At 42.3% G+C, this 14,575-nt stretch overlaps 1 long non-coding RNA gene across 4 annotated transcripts in view; it reads left to right on the plus strand.

Annotated features, from left to right (window-relative positions):
* The window catches only part of LOC119900787, a 125,499-nt gene that overhangs the window by 30,809 nt on the left and 80,115 nt on the right, over positions 1–14,575 (plus strand). For all 4 annotated transcript variants that reach the window (XR_005444102.1, XR_005444100.1, XR_005444101.1 and 1 more), the window contains one exon: positions 11,384–11,505. This is a non-coding gene — a long non-coding RNA (uncharacterized LOC119900787). The remainder of the gene's footprint in view (positions 1–11,383; positions 11,506–14,575) is intronic.

Below are 14,575 nucleotides of genomic sequence, written 5' to 3' on the forward strand. Positions count from 1 at the left end.
AGCTCTCTACTGCAGCCAACACACTCACAGGGAAAACATTAACATAAGTAAGCCCTCTACTGACAACTCTCTCCCTCTCTATTTCTCTCTCTTCTCATATTGCCCTCTTCTCCACATTTTCTCTTAGCATTTTTTTTCTTTTGCAGTCTCTCCCTCATACTCTGTCTCTCTCTCTCTGACTCTCCCCATCCTTCTCTCTCTCTGTCTCTCCAGCAGGGAAAACATCATTGTCATGGAGAGAGGGATGACAACAATGAAGCGGCTGCAAATCACACTGATTGTTAGTGCTGGACCTGGTGGATGGGGAGAGGGCTAATGTAATTGTCCAGGCCCTTGTCACTGTTGATACAGGCTCTTCAGAAGGCGGGGTGATTTAGCTAAAAGCTATCTCTAGGCCAAGTAATTAGACACACCATTCAGGGTGGCATTAGCTCGGGCTGCTGCCACTGTGTTCCTCGCGCTGTGTGTGAATATACACACACACATACACACACACAGAAATGCAACTCACTAAGGCCTTATCACGCCACTCTGGGTGTTGTTCAAACCATTAGCAGGGAGCATGGTGTTCTAGGCTGGGAACAAGTGTGTGTGAATTTGAGTGTGTTTATATGCGAGAGAGAAATTCATGCACGCTTCTCTTTCTGCTAGTGTGTACTTGCCTGTTGTGTTTGCCTATATGTATCATAACCAATGCCTGTTTCTGCCAGCTGACACGGGCTGTCTAAGATCGAGTTGAGGTAGTGCAACACACTTGACTTCCCCAAAGCATCCTGTGTTCCCCATCTCCCCACTGTGACTCCATGCTCTCCCATTAAATCAATTAAAGCAATCCAACACTCAGCTCAGAACAGACGGGGCAGAGTAGAGCAGGCACTGTGCCCCCCTGTTCAACGTGTACTTCAGTGGCATTCTAACCTAAAACCCATGGGAATTGGACTGAAGTGTGTTGGATTGTTTAGCTATACTCACTCCAGGATAATGCCTTCTGTAGAGGCCCGTTTTCATTTGAGGCCTAGAGATGAATAACAATATGTCCGTTCTGATTTCTATTTTTTTTTCTTCTTTTTTTTGACAGTTGTTCGGTCAATCCAGATTATTTGGAGCTTGAATGACATATCGCCTGACAGAACACAGTCTTTCTATCTGGTTTAAACTATGAATCTGCTGTACTGTGCATACTGCTGGACATTACTGATTTTTTTTTATTTTTAAAAATCTATGTCATGTGATATAAATAAGACTGAAGATGAAATGACTTAGATGAAACTTGTACAAAATATAGCATTATTGGTGATTTTATGAGGGAAATGGATAGAGCAGTAATGTAATCGCGTCCGGCGCATTTACCTATTGGTGATGGGCGCGTTGGTCTGTGGAACCCTCACTCCCAATCACTTCCTCCTCCATCGCCTTCCAAAACAAATCAATTACCAGAGAACCAACCATTTATAAAGGCGAGAAGAACGAGAGAGAACAGCACGCATGCTGGCGATATTTACCGACTGTAAAGGTTTTAACTAAAAACCATTCTGCTTTGCCAGTTTTCTTCTTCTATAGAAACTTCCCTGTGTATACTGGAGATTGGACCACAGCGGCCACTAAAGTGTCAGAACAATGACAACAGGGAGCATACTGAGAGCCTAAAATGATGCCTCCACCTGGGCCCTGGACTGTACCAAATGCCTGCCACAGAAAGGGAGAGCACTTTTGTTTGTGTACTGTAACACTTAAATTAAAAGCCAGGTTTTAGCCCGATTTGCTGCTCTGCGAGCTTGGCGACAGTCAGGCTGTGATCGGGGGTAAATCAGCAGTCGATCGGCGGTCATCAGTAGTTATGTGTGAACTACACAACGACGCATCAAATCGGCTCCCCGACACATTTCTGACACATCGCAGACGATGCTGTCAGAGCAGGCAGCTACTTTTCACAACAAAACTTTTTACTCCCCTCCAGCTCTCTCTGTAGCTCAGACAATCCCTGCGTGTGCTAATCCATTCTTTCACCCATATTTTTTGTCTTTATAGTTGGTATCTTTATAATAACAATCAACAGCTGTTTCATGTGTAGGTTCGCTTCATTTCACGTTTCACATTTCACGTATTTTCTGGAAAAAATGTGGTTTGGAGACCAGTGTCGGGTGACACAGCTGCTGTCAGCTTGTGTATTGTGTGACCCTCTGTCACCGATCAGTTAAGTAGTGTGAACGCCACAACAACTTCAAGATCCCGTCACAAGACGACAAGTTGTGTAGTCTGCACAAGGCTTTAGACGCCTGTCCCTTTCACTGGCCTGGTGTGGCTACACGTTTTGACAAATGCAGGTATCAATTAGATGCCTGGTCTGGTTTTTATAGAAGTACTTTGGATGTATAAAACCCACCGGGTTACCTGCTTGAGCTAATTCTAAGCTGCTTAGATCTTGCATACCAATATAAATGTTTAAACTTTTGTTAATATAGACATGCTACGTATCATTAGATCGGTAAGGTTCTCCACAATTCAGTTGTTTTGGTAATTTTACGGAAGCACCAAAGTAATTCATTCAGATTTACCGGCATGGTAAAGGAATTAAAGGCCGTTCCCATATAGGCGACTGTCCCAAATATAGGCAGGGTGAGTTCAGTGATTTAAGCAATTAAAGCCCAGACTATTGCTTAAAGTTTTACAGTTTATTGCAGTTAATTGTGCAAGTTTATTTTGTTAGTTATTTGCATAGTTCAGTCAGAGACTAAACTCCCCTCCCCATCTCAGCCTGCAGGTGAATGCCGGGGTGGTGGTGGGGCTGAAAGAACAGCAGCAGTACTAATGTGGTCAGCAGTGGCATGACAGAGCAGAGAGAGAGCTGGGAAAACGTTTGCAGCTTACAGACCACCAAATTGAGAGGGTGTAATTGTTGGATGAGGAGGAATGTGAGGCATGTCGTGTGTTTTCAGTGCGGCTCGAGGTTACTGCCTTGACTTGACTTGAACTAGCTTTCCAGCGTTGCTTCATTTAATATTGAGTAAGTATCATACTCTCTCTAGTGTTTATTTGTAGTAATGGGGCTTTATTGGCGTGGGAAACTGAGGTTTACATTGCCAAAGCAAGTGTATTTATTTGTTTTGTCACTTAAATGAGTGTTTGCCATTTAGTGAGGTCACTTGCTTTGTTGTTTCTCATTTTCTGGGTAAATGAGAGGGCTCTACAGTGGATGATTAAAACCGCTCAGAAGATCATTGGTACCCATCTACCAAGCACAGCGACATGGGTGAGGTGCCTGCGCCGGGCCCAAAGGATACTAAAAGACAGCACCCACCCCACCCACCCTTGTTCACCCTGCTGCCTTCTGGCAAGAGATACAGAAGTATCTTCTGTCGTACCACCAGACTGCAGAGCAGCTTCTTCCCTCAGGCTGTGAGGCAGTTTGTACTAGTAGCATAAAGGGAACTAGAACGTAATCCTGTCACACAAAGCTGTGTTGTAAAATGATAAATAAATCTACCTTGGACCGTATAAATAAATAAAAACAATCCAAAAACCTGCGTCCTGTGTCGCCCTGCTCGGTCCCAAACATAGATAATAAAGAGAGATTGCTTCAGCATGTCCACATGCAGTGTGCGAAGTTGCATTCATTGAGTGACTTGTGGCTTTTGCTTTTGAGGATTCAGCACCTATCTATAAAAATGGATCCAAGTATAGTATTAATTTCCATGATTTTATGGATGAATAGATTGAACTGTACACCTTGAACCTTTACGTTAATCTGAAGTTTCTTTACTTGAGTATTTCTGCTACGTCTACTCTATTCTATGTTGTACTTAGATAAAACTTTTAAATTTTATTTGAAAACCTTTATCACACTATTTGCCTCTGTACATTAACCAAGGTGATGCGTCTGGATACTTCTTTCACCACTGGCCACTACACAGACAAATCTAAACATGTGTTTCGCACTGATATCAGCCTGTGAAGATATCAACTATGAAGACTTTCACATATTTGGCTGTCTCAGGTGTCAACAGACAGTAAAACAGTGACAACCACTTTGTAATTCTAACAGCCATAAAAAAGACTGGTAGCATTGCTGGTGAGTTAGCTTTGCCCTGCAAGCGTCCTGATGGCCTGAGGGAGTTTGTGTTTAAGTTGAGGCCAAATGGAAAGCACTAAAACTCCCTCCTAAAAAATCATTCCCCCTCCCTCTATTTTCCACCATTTACCCCTCCTCTCCTCTCTTCCCTCCTCTCCGCCTTCTCTGCCCCCTCTTTATGGGGACACCGGACTCCCTGACAGTTTGTTTTAAATTTGACCATGCAGATGTTTCTCTGGGTGACTGACTTTTATAGTTTAGAAAAGATTATATCAGCTTTCCCTAAGATTGTGTTACTGTATTTAAAAATGGCTGGAGATCGAAATGGGGCGGTTGGAGGGAGGGGGGTCATCGGGAAAGGGAGGGGAGGAGAAGGTACCGTAGGTCTGTAAATCCTGGGTCTGCCTGTCGGTCCAAGCAGCACAGACTGGATGGGGTTGCTGGGGAGCAGGGAGGATAAAGGGAGGAGATGGAAATCAGGGGAAGGAGGTTAGAGTTCACAGCAGCCAGGTTTGGCTTATTGCATTAGACACAGATTCTTTCTAATTTCAAAGGACAACACCAGCGTTAAATTTGAGGATATTAGTTTTTGATAGGCAGCTGGGGCAAAGCACACAGTAAGGTGGGCGGGTGCGGAGGACATGGTGAGTCCTTCTTTTTCACATTACAGGCCACATAGCCAGACGGTCACTCCTCTTTCCCTCTGTTCCTTAAACATTCAGAATTATCTTTCTGTGGGGTCTGTATGCAGGGATCATTTTCTTTCCCTCTATATAACCCCCCCCCCCTTCCCTGTTAACTAAAGTCAACTGTAAACTGTCATTGTATTAGGAAGGTAAAAATAAACTTTTGGAGATGTGTTTTGGATTTCCAGCTTGACTGTCAAATAGTGAACGACGCAATTTTAGCTGTAATACTGAAGCTGTAATTCAGACGTTTTTACTGTGGTTTAAAGGCAGCGTGTGTAGCTAGGAGAAGCAAAAGGATGCCACGATAACTTATTAACTAAAACTTAAAATAAAAGGCCCCAAAACAATGCAGTGACCTCTACTAGGAAAGAGGTGGAACTTTCTGTAATGGCCCAGCAGAAGGGGGGAGAAAAGAGAAGGGTTAAAGGTCGAGGCAGACAGACATAAAGTGAAAAAAGTGCATATCATTTATCTGTAATCTTTATATCAGACAGTCTTCCCCTCCTGTAACGGTGTCATGATGAATCAGTTTGGTCATTCATCCTCATTCTCACAAAGGGCAAAACCCGACTTCTAATGTTCCCTTACGAAAATATGCAGAGTAGCAACAGTAACTGTAATTGAAAGATTAAAGAAATGGAAGGCGGCCATTGAGTCTGGCTCGTTCTTTAGGTCCAGGCGATTTTAATGAGAGATGAGAGAAGAAAGGGTGATGTGGAGGTTTTCTTCACAGGTTCGGCCTGTTTGTTTAACAGGGAGCTCAAGTTACATTCATTAAACCACGTGCTGCTGCTCCACCGTAAGGGTGTAACGCATACATTATCAGACTGCGTGGCAGGAACAGTTTTCCACTTAAGTCTGTGTCTTGTCTGACTGCCTGCCTGACGTACCGGCTGACTCCTCGCTCGCTGGTTGACTGATTTTGCGATGATCCGGGTGGCTGACTGAAAGATCAAAAGACGGGACATGAGCGTTACTCAGAGCAAAAAATAAAATGTCTTTCCAGGGCTTTAAAATAGCCTCTCTTAGGCCTTGAACAGAATGAGTAACACATGATAACAATGCTTTTCCAATGATAATTCGGCAGCAGTGGTGGCTGGGGTTAATTACAGTTAAGGTTAATTGTCCTTCAGTTCCAGTTGTGGCTCTGGTGCATGTAGGAGCATCAAAACAGCTTTTTGGCCCTATACTTACTTGCCATATGAGAGGAAATTGGGCTTAGCGCTGGTAATTTTCTTGCTGCGGTTGCCCACCACTGCTGAGGAAATGCATAGGAAATGCTGAAGGACAAGACAATGACTACATAGGCTGTGGTGGACTTACTGGCTCCTTGACTGACCTGACGTCTGACTGACTGGTGGGCAGTTTGACTAGTCCATGTTGCTGAATCACCACAGCCTGCGTTCTCTCTGCTTGTGGGGTAAGATGGGTGCGAGAGTGAGCATTACTTCACAATGGTACACAGGGGGTGTGTAATCCAGTCATAAGTGCAGCTGGAGGTATGTCATGTGATACCTGTCTAAAATACACAGACTGTGTGTAATCTGCCCCCGTAGGCCCTGAAGTCTGCAAACCTATTTCTGTTAAATTAAAGGACTGTGTAGACAATGCTCCATGTTGTCAAACCGCACTTCAAACAAATTCACATTTACAAATCAAATTTAGACGTGAAATGATCGTTGAACTAATATAAGTTCAACAAAATCACTTACACTGCGTGTGTGTGTGTGTGTGTGTGTGTGTGTATGTGTGAATTTTAATTTCCTTCCAGAGTTTTCTTTTTCAATACCAGAGCCAAGGGTTTTCACCCTGAGTCCCCTGTGTGGTTCAGGCAACAAAAGCACTTTGGTTAAGGTTAGGATAAGATCATGGCTTCAGTTAAATGTTAATAAAGTAAACACATCCTGTCTCATGCCTCATGTTGCTTTTGAATTTTTCAGAATTTAACCAAGATCCACAACCTCTCCTCTACCTTAACAAATGCGTGTCTAAACATAACCATAAAAAAGTGTAATAACTCCTTAGCTGCTAGGAATATTGTAATGCAAAGATCGGGTATTGCCGGAAAAAAATAATGAAATATGTTGTCAGTAAAGTTTTTCAGATAACCTTGTGTAAGAACATTTCTGCGACTGGATAAGTTTATGTAAAAGTTAACTCATTATCTTAATCAAAAACATAACAGGTGGCTTTAGGTTTCTGTCAAAATCATATTTACTGTTGCACTATATAAACATAATGTAAGCAAGACGCTACAACATATGACATATATTTGACTTCTTTTTCCACAGACAAAACCACTCAAAAGTATTATGCAGGAGTAAGTTCACCTCTTCACTCCTTCCTGCCTCTTGCTCATTCTTTAGGAAGCAAAGATTGGTAGTTTGCGGTAATGTACATGTAGAACCCAAAGTGATTGTCTTGGAATAGATGAAAGGGCACCGCTGCCTTGAACTTTGAGTGGCTTCCATCTTTTTATCATCTCCCATTCCATTCACCCCTCCAAGGCTACTCAGAGATGAGGGAGATGGCAGGGGAAACAAAGAGCCTGTACCTCCACCATCTCGCCTTCCCTTTGTTGCGCTCTCTCCATCACTGTTAGTCACACATGATTATGCCCTGTCGACTGCCGACCAAGTGTTGCTATTTGCCTGTAATAGCATGACAATCAGTGTCAATCTGTCCTGGGTCTCCGAATTTTGTTCACACTGTGTGTCCTTTCACTATGCGCTTTACATATGGTTAGCATACACAGATGTGTGTCTTCAAACTGTTGATCCGGTTTATACATCTATCAGTGCATGAGAAGAAAATGCTGTACAGTGCGACCGTGTACAAAGTTAATAAAGATTTTTCCATGTAAATACCCACTTGGCACAATATTCTAGCCTGCATCTAAAGGGTAAACAATTGACTGTCAGCACTTGTCAAATCAGTTATGTTTCATTGGTTAGAGTGTTGTTTAGAATTGTTTTCACAGTCGACACCAAAGATGAGAACGAGGGTTAAGAAATAAAATGACTAAAAGGGAATGATTGAAGACAAGGCAGTGAGGGAACAGCATCTTCAAGTGTTTTCTGCTTCACCTTTAATCTATGGAAATGTATGGTGCAGATGAAGTATAATTATAAGGTGGACTTTGACCATTAAAATCTCTCAAGTGCTTGTTGCAGGAGGGGCCACCGGGAGACCGGGCAGTAATCACTACGGGTTCACTCCGCTGATGATGGGGAGGGAATTAATTTACCCTGGAGAAAAACAAATTAAGGCTCTACTCAGCCCAGCGCTCCGTCACACAATAGCATATATAAATATTTTATCTTGGGTGATCCAGGTTAGCAAAGGTTTAGTACATCTCCATTTTCACAAGAGCCCGCTCTCCGTGCCGTGGCCTCCGCGCCCCTCTCGGCTCTCCTTCTGATGAGTGCCTGCTGTCCTCTCCTTCACCTCCCTGTCTTCCTCCTTTCACTTTCCTCGCCACCTCTCCATCCTCCAGCAGTGCCTTTCTCACTCGCGTGTGCTATTTCTCCTCTCGCGCACTCCTCCACTCGAACTCCCTCTGTCTCCTGTCTGCACTTTTCCTCCACCTCCTCCAGTTGTTAAAGACAGAAATCCAAATATTCATTCTTGTGATCAACTTGCATGGCTCCGATGTCTTAATCCGCTCTGACGCAGACGTATCACTTGCTGACAGACAGTGCAGAGTACACCGTGAAAAACAGGATTCGGCTGACACGGATGAAAATGTCACAGTGATTTATGGACCCGTGTATAAATCAAGTTTTGGGCTGCACTGTATTGTAGAAACAACTCACTTTTCCTGTTTAAAATGGAGCACTGATCCTGTTGGATGTTTTGGATTGCAATAAATTTCCCCCGGCAAAAATATGGGGTTTGTTATTTTAGCTTCCTGTTTCACTTGCTTTCCAGTTGAACAATAAAAAATAAGAGCGTGTCATTCTATATTATAGGAAATACAATAATATTGTAAAATGGCTTTCCTCTGAATTGGCCCCTACTAAGATTGCTGCTTGTAAAGAAATACCTTCAGTTATAGGTCCCCAGAATGTGTCTTCTAGCCCTCAGTTGGATAGGTACAGTATTTATCAAATTAATAATAATAACTAACTGCTGTGTTTATTGTAGATTTTTGTTTATATCAGTAGAAGTTAGCTCTGCCATAGACTGGTGACCTATTCAGGGTGTTCGCTGCCACTCCCCCAATGCATGCTGAGATGTAGCAGCGCAGCAATGGATGGTTGGACGTTTGACAGGGAGGGTCATAGTTTACTCAATGTTTTTATTAAACCCGGCTTCACTTTTTGTGACTAGTGGTGGAATGTAACAAAGTACATATAAGTACTGTCCAGTACTTGTGTACAAATTTTAGGTACTTGTACTTGAGTATTTCCATTTCACTCCACTTTATACTTTTAGCTGACAGCACTAGAAGGAAAAGTTGGACTATATATTTTTTTACATAGAAAACATATGTTAAGCTTGTAAATCACGATGAAGTTTTATAAACTATAGTGGAAAAAATAATAAAAAATTAGCAACCCTGAAACTACAACAGTAAAATGCTGCTTACTCACAACAACCTAATGATGTGATATATAATAATAGTTATTTTCACTCACATTGGTCATTTTTACTGTTGTTTTAGTACATTTTGCTTTATTGACATTCCTGAGTTACTTTGTAATTGAGTAGTTTTACTGTGTGATTTTGCTACTTTTACCTAAGTGAAGGCTCTGAATACTTCCTCGGCCGCTGTGTATGACAACCTCTGCTGTAGTTACACTGGCATTGAAATGAGCCTCATGTGTGTTGTTGTGCTGACGTGGTGTTGTTGTTTTTGTTGTCAACAAAGTGAGGCAATTAGAGCCACAGCAAGCCGGTAATGACTGCGGTGCTGAGGGAGCGCACGAGGGCAGGGCGACACCCGGTGTGAGAAACAGCACGCGCCCCTGCCCTGCGTCCCCGCCTCACAGCAAGGAGGCTCGTGCTTTAATGAGAGGGATTTAATGGATTTATAGCGGTTGAGGATTCCTGTGTGTCCGCATGCTCTTGGCTGCGCCGGCTAGAAAAGTCTGTAATAATTGGTGAGCCGCCGCTACATTAACACGAACCAGAGAGAGAGAGAGAGAGAGAGAGAGAGAAACTGCATCTCCTCTTGACTGCTTTCCCACGGCCATGATGAAAACAGGTAGCCTAGGCCAACACAGATGTGCGCAGTGAGAAGAGGATTGTGTGAGTAGTGTGAAAATTTGCATGTGAACATTTGTAGACGTGAAGGTAATTTCCCCACATTTCTTTTTGGACAGGGTTTTTCATAGAAGTTCTGTTGCATACAGAGTGAAGTTTGTTAACGGTGGAACCAGCCTGCTATGAACTGACACCAGTATTTTACATGGTACAATAAACATTAACATGTGGTGGACAGGTGTATTATAAAGAAGAAAGAAACCAACAACCTTTTCTTAATAAATAGGCTGAAATTGTATTTCTTTTTGTGGATGCTTTTGGTGTAAAATACTTGTGTTTACATATCTTTTAAGTGCAGATAATGTTCAGTAATGGGGTCAGTAGTGTGTGTATTTGTATTTTATATTGTTCATGGAACCTTAAATAAAGAAAGAAATGAAGTACGACGGCCTCGTAGAATTTTAAAGATTTGCTTTTATTAAATATATTTTATTGACATGTTAGTGCATGTTGTTAAATTGCCAACTGAAGTTCACACTCTCTTTTGTTATTAGCCACAATGTTATCCTAACTTGGCGAATATTTCTGCCAATAAGGCTTTGAATTTAGAGGCACAATTTGTGGCTTTAGTGGCTTGTAATTCCGCTTTAATCCAACCTTTTCAGACTGAACTACTCACCAGCTGTCACTGAGTCACAGTGTCCTCTGCTTTGTGAATCGATAGGCCCAGTCTGCTAATTTATTGTTAATATGTCTATTGATCAAGTGTCCTCTGGGACCAGATAGAGAAACAGCCCCTTAAGCCTAGTTCAACTAAATCCCTAAGTAACATCACATCAAACAAATACCATCAAGTGAAATCGCCATGATGAGCCAAGCCATTATAACTGAATGAATAGATTAAAGCCTCATTGAGAAACTATATTATTATTACCACTAAATTTCATATATACTGTTTAATTGCTATATATTGCTTATTTCTTCTAAAGCTATGAATAGATATTTATAATAATCAATTGTTATAATGTTTTTGTTATTAAATGTCAATCTGAAATGAGCAGAAAATGTGATTTTGTACACACACATTCATAACAGATAACTTATATGTCAACATTTATATCACATCTGACCCAAATATCTTGTCTCCCAAACCTCATCTGATTTTAATAAATCGCATCAAAATGAAAACACCGGTTGCAAAACCATGAGCACTTATTGAGTTAACAAGTTAAATTCTCCTTTCCCTCGCAGCTCACCCGCTCACAGGCTGAGGAGAATTTCAGGACAAAAGAAACATTTAGTGTCTGCTTGTTTATTCCTGTGCTCGCTCTGTATTTATTCACTCCTGTCACTCATCTTTTTTTTTCTCCCCCCTCTCTCCACCTCGCTCTCCCCTGCGGCTTTCTCTCACACACAGGCAGTGTGATGGCGCTGCAGCAGAGAGAGAAAGATCTGGGTGACCATCTGAAACCAATTATGGCGGCGCTGCAGCCACCCAGAAACTCAGTGACGGATGGGGATCTTGTATTTATAGCTGGGGTAATTGGCAACACTCAGACGCACACGTAACGCGCACACACAAGGAAGTACAAAGAAATAGATACTTTTTAAATGTACACTCATAAGGCATAGTGTGCGTTTACACTCAGGGAAAAACATCTCACACACACACACACACACACATAGACACACATGCACAGGCCTCACAGGCAGCAGAAAAGGTGCCTTTCATGCAAGTGACATAGCCAGTGTATTAAACAAATACCTTTTGTCATAAGAAGACAAATAAGGCTCAGGGATGGTCAGGGAGGCATGTTTGTGTTTTGCACGGTCTAATCAGAGCTGATGTTTACAGCCGGTACTGCAGTCGGAACAGAGGTTGTGCATCTCGGCTATCTGTCTGAGCCTGTCAGCGCGTCAAACCTGCATGTGAAAACATATACAAAACACATCTGCCTCTTGTTAGACGCCATAAATGGCTGCCATGTGGTCTGCTGATAAATAGGCCAGTCTATTTATTGGAGCACAACAAATTGGCTACAAACACTGACAAGGAATTGAAGAACTATAAATATTGCGATGTGATGAAATCTTTAAACGTGCTGCAGGTATTTTACGAGGGTCCCCACTCCTTTGCCTTTTTTATGTAGTTGGAGGTATTTCTTTTGACCGCTTTCTTCTTTCACACACCGCCTTGTTAAATAGGTGGGAGGGGGGGACAATGGCACTCTCACACTGAGCAGGTCCAGGGCTGTGTGTGTGTGTGTGTGTGTGTGTTTGTGTGTGGCTTGGCCGCACTAAAGCTGAGCAGATCCGCCACTTGAGAACGATAAAGAGCCCTGTTACACCCGAATTCTCAGAGAGACGTAACCAGAAATTCCTGAATGAATCGGCAACAGACAAGCCCTAAACCCCGTGTAATTACATATTTGGAGTTTATCGGGGTTTATGCGAAAATGCACAAGTTTCCCTTCCCTGGTGGTCCTTAAACACATCCATATGTTTCCATTTCTGCTCCTCCCTCTGCTCTCTCTCTCTCTCTCTCTCTCTCTCTCTCTCTCTCTCTCTCTCTCTCTCTCTCTCTCTCTCCCCTCCTGTATCTTCCACCTCCTATTTTTCCTCCATGAAAAATGGCTGTGGCGTACACATGGATGATGTGACCCGTTGGAGTGGTGTTTTCCTATTGTTAAGTTGTTGTTGACTCTCTAGACTCACAGTGGGACAGATCCAGTTTGGTGTTTTGGAGCGTGTCAAGGCCATCAGCACTGGGCCAGAGCTCTTAGTGGAACTGTGTGCAAACAGAGGAAGCCGCAGCCTGTCCACATCGCACAGACTGGAACACACACACAAATCTGGGGAGGCCTTCTATCGTGTGTGGGCCATTTTTTTTTTTTTTTTTAATTTCTTTTCCTCCCCGTCTGCCTCTCGCTCTCCTTCTTGCTCTCTGTGCTTCTCCCTGCTTGAGAAAACTGATCTGTTTTAAAACACGTGCTAAATATTACCATATTTACATTTTCCTGTTTCAAGAAGGCAGCAAAGGTGGGTGGTGGGTGGAGGGACGGGGGAAGTGTGTGGTGTGGATTTTTCTTTTCTTTTCTTTTTTTTTTCAGTGGAAAGGTCTCGGTCCGGGGTTAGGCTCTGTTTGAAACTTTAAACCTTTTTCATGCTTATTTGTTTTATGATTCTGCAGGGCACTGTGTTTACACTAAGAGTGCAACATCTGGATTAGATAATTTGTTTGGAATTAACTCAGCCCGAATGCTTATCGACCTCATCTGATTACATCTGTTTGATGTTTGGGCCTTTTTTTTAGCTTTCATTAGTTTTCAGCCGGCTCACCGGTATTCCGTTTTTGCTGTACATTTTTGTTTGATATGTTTTCCGACAAATGAGGGATTAACATTGTGCAGCATTAACCTTGCCTCTAATCATCAGCAGCAGCAGGCCTCTCCGTGTACTGTCACAGCTCTCCCGTCACAGCAGCGCTGGCCTCTCCATAATGGCTTATTCCAAATTAAATCTCACTGTAATTTTTGACTTTCCAGTGACAAAAGACACTGCTGGAGTGGACATGTCATTGCTGCTATGGTTGTGCATAGCATTAAGAGGACACACTAACTGATCGAACCCTTCTCAAAGAATAATCTGGAACCTGATGCTGTTAATAACATTTATATAAAACAGTAGCTTATGTAATATAATGAAATGCAAAGAACTGGTGACTCATAATGACTTTCAAGCAACTGTCATATAAAGGATCTATTAGTCACTCTTTATACTTTCATCAGGATTGTGTTAATGTTTTAAACTTTTATGGCTTAATCTACAGTATTTCTCTGTCCTCCCCATTTCCATTCTTCCCTCATGTTTTTCTCCCTCTTAATCACTGCCTTTCATGTATATTTTATTAGCTACAACCAGCAGCTACAGTGCTTCACTCACAGAGTTGGTTGTCTCAGACAAACTTGATATAGCCATTAGGACAGTTTGAGCCTAATTGCTCTGCCACTTCAAGTTTACTGGGGTTTTTAAGCGTAGTATTGCTGGAGTAGAAATCTCTTATACTCTGTGAGTTTAGCAACAAACTGGTTGCATATTTTCCTGTATTTAGTGATTTGTGTAGGGTTGGGTGATATGAAGATATGGCCCGTGAGAGGAAACGTCAGACATTCTTCTGCCATTTATACCGCAGTTGCTGTCCTTGTAATATCTGTGGGTGTAATAGAGCAGAATGGGAAAACCTATTTGTAGGATTGCGTTTGGCAATATTGGTTTAACTGGACTGTTGCATCACACAGCTGAAGCTGTGGTTGGCAATTTATTTTAGAAAGTTTTTTTTATGTTTATTCAGTCTGACTGAATTGATTGGCTGGCCTACCAGCCTACCTGCCTGTGGAAGCTGAAGGGAGTGGGGGTTTATTTTTCAGTTGCTTTCCAAAATCTAGCTGTCTCTTGCTAGTTTCTCCAACTTTATCTACTGCAGCTTTAATTTAGCCAAGTACTTAGTTCGATGGATTAACCAGAAACAGACATTAACCTCTGTTTCACAATGCATGTTGATATCGCAATATAAAGGTACACATATCGTGGTTGAAGAATCTAACTTTCA

Source organism: Micropterus salmoides, unplaced genomic scaffold (genome assembly GCF_014851395.1).
Source record: "Micropterus salmoides isolate LMB-PRFRI ecotype aquatic unplaced genomic scaffold, ASM1485139v1 Ms_hic_scaffold_13, whole genome shotgun sequence".
Lineage (NCBI taxonomy): Eukaryota > Metazoa > Chordata > Actinopteri > Centrarchiformes > Centrarchidae > Micropterus > Micropterus salmoides.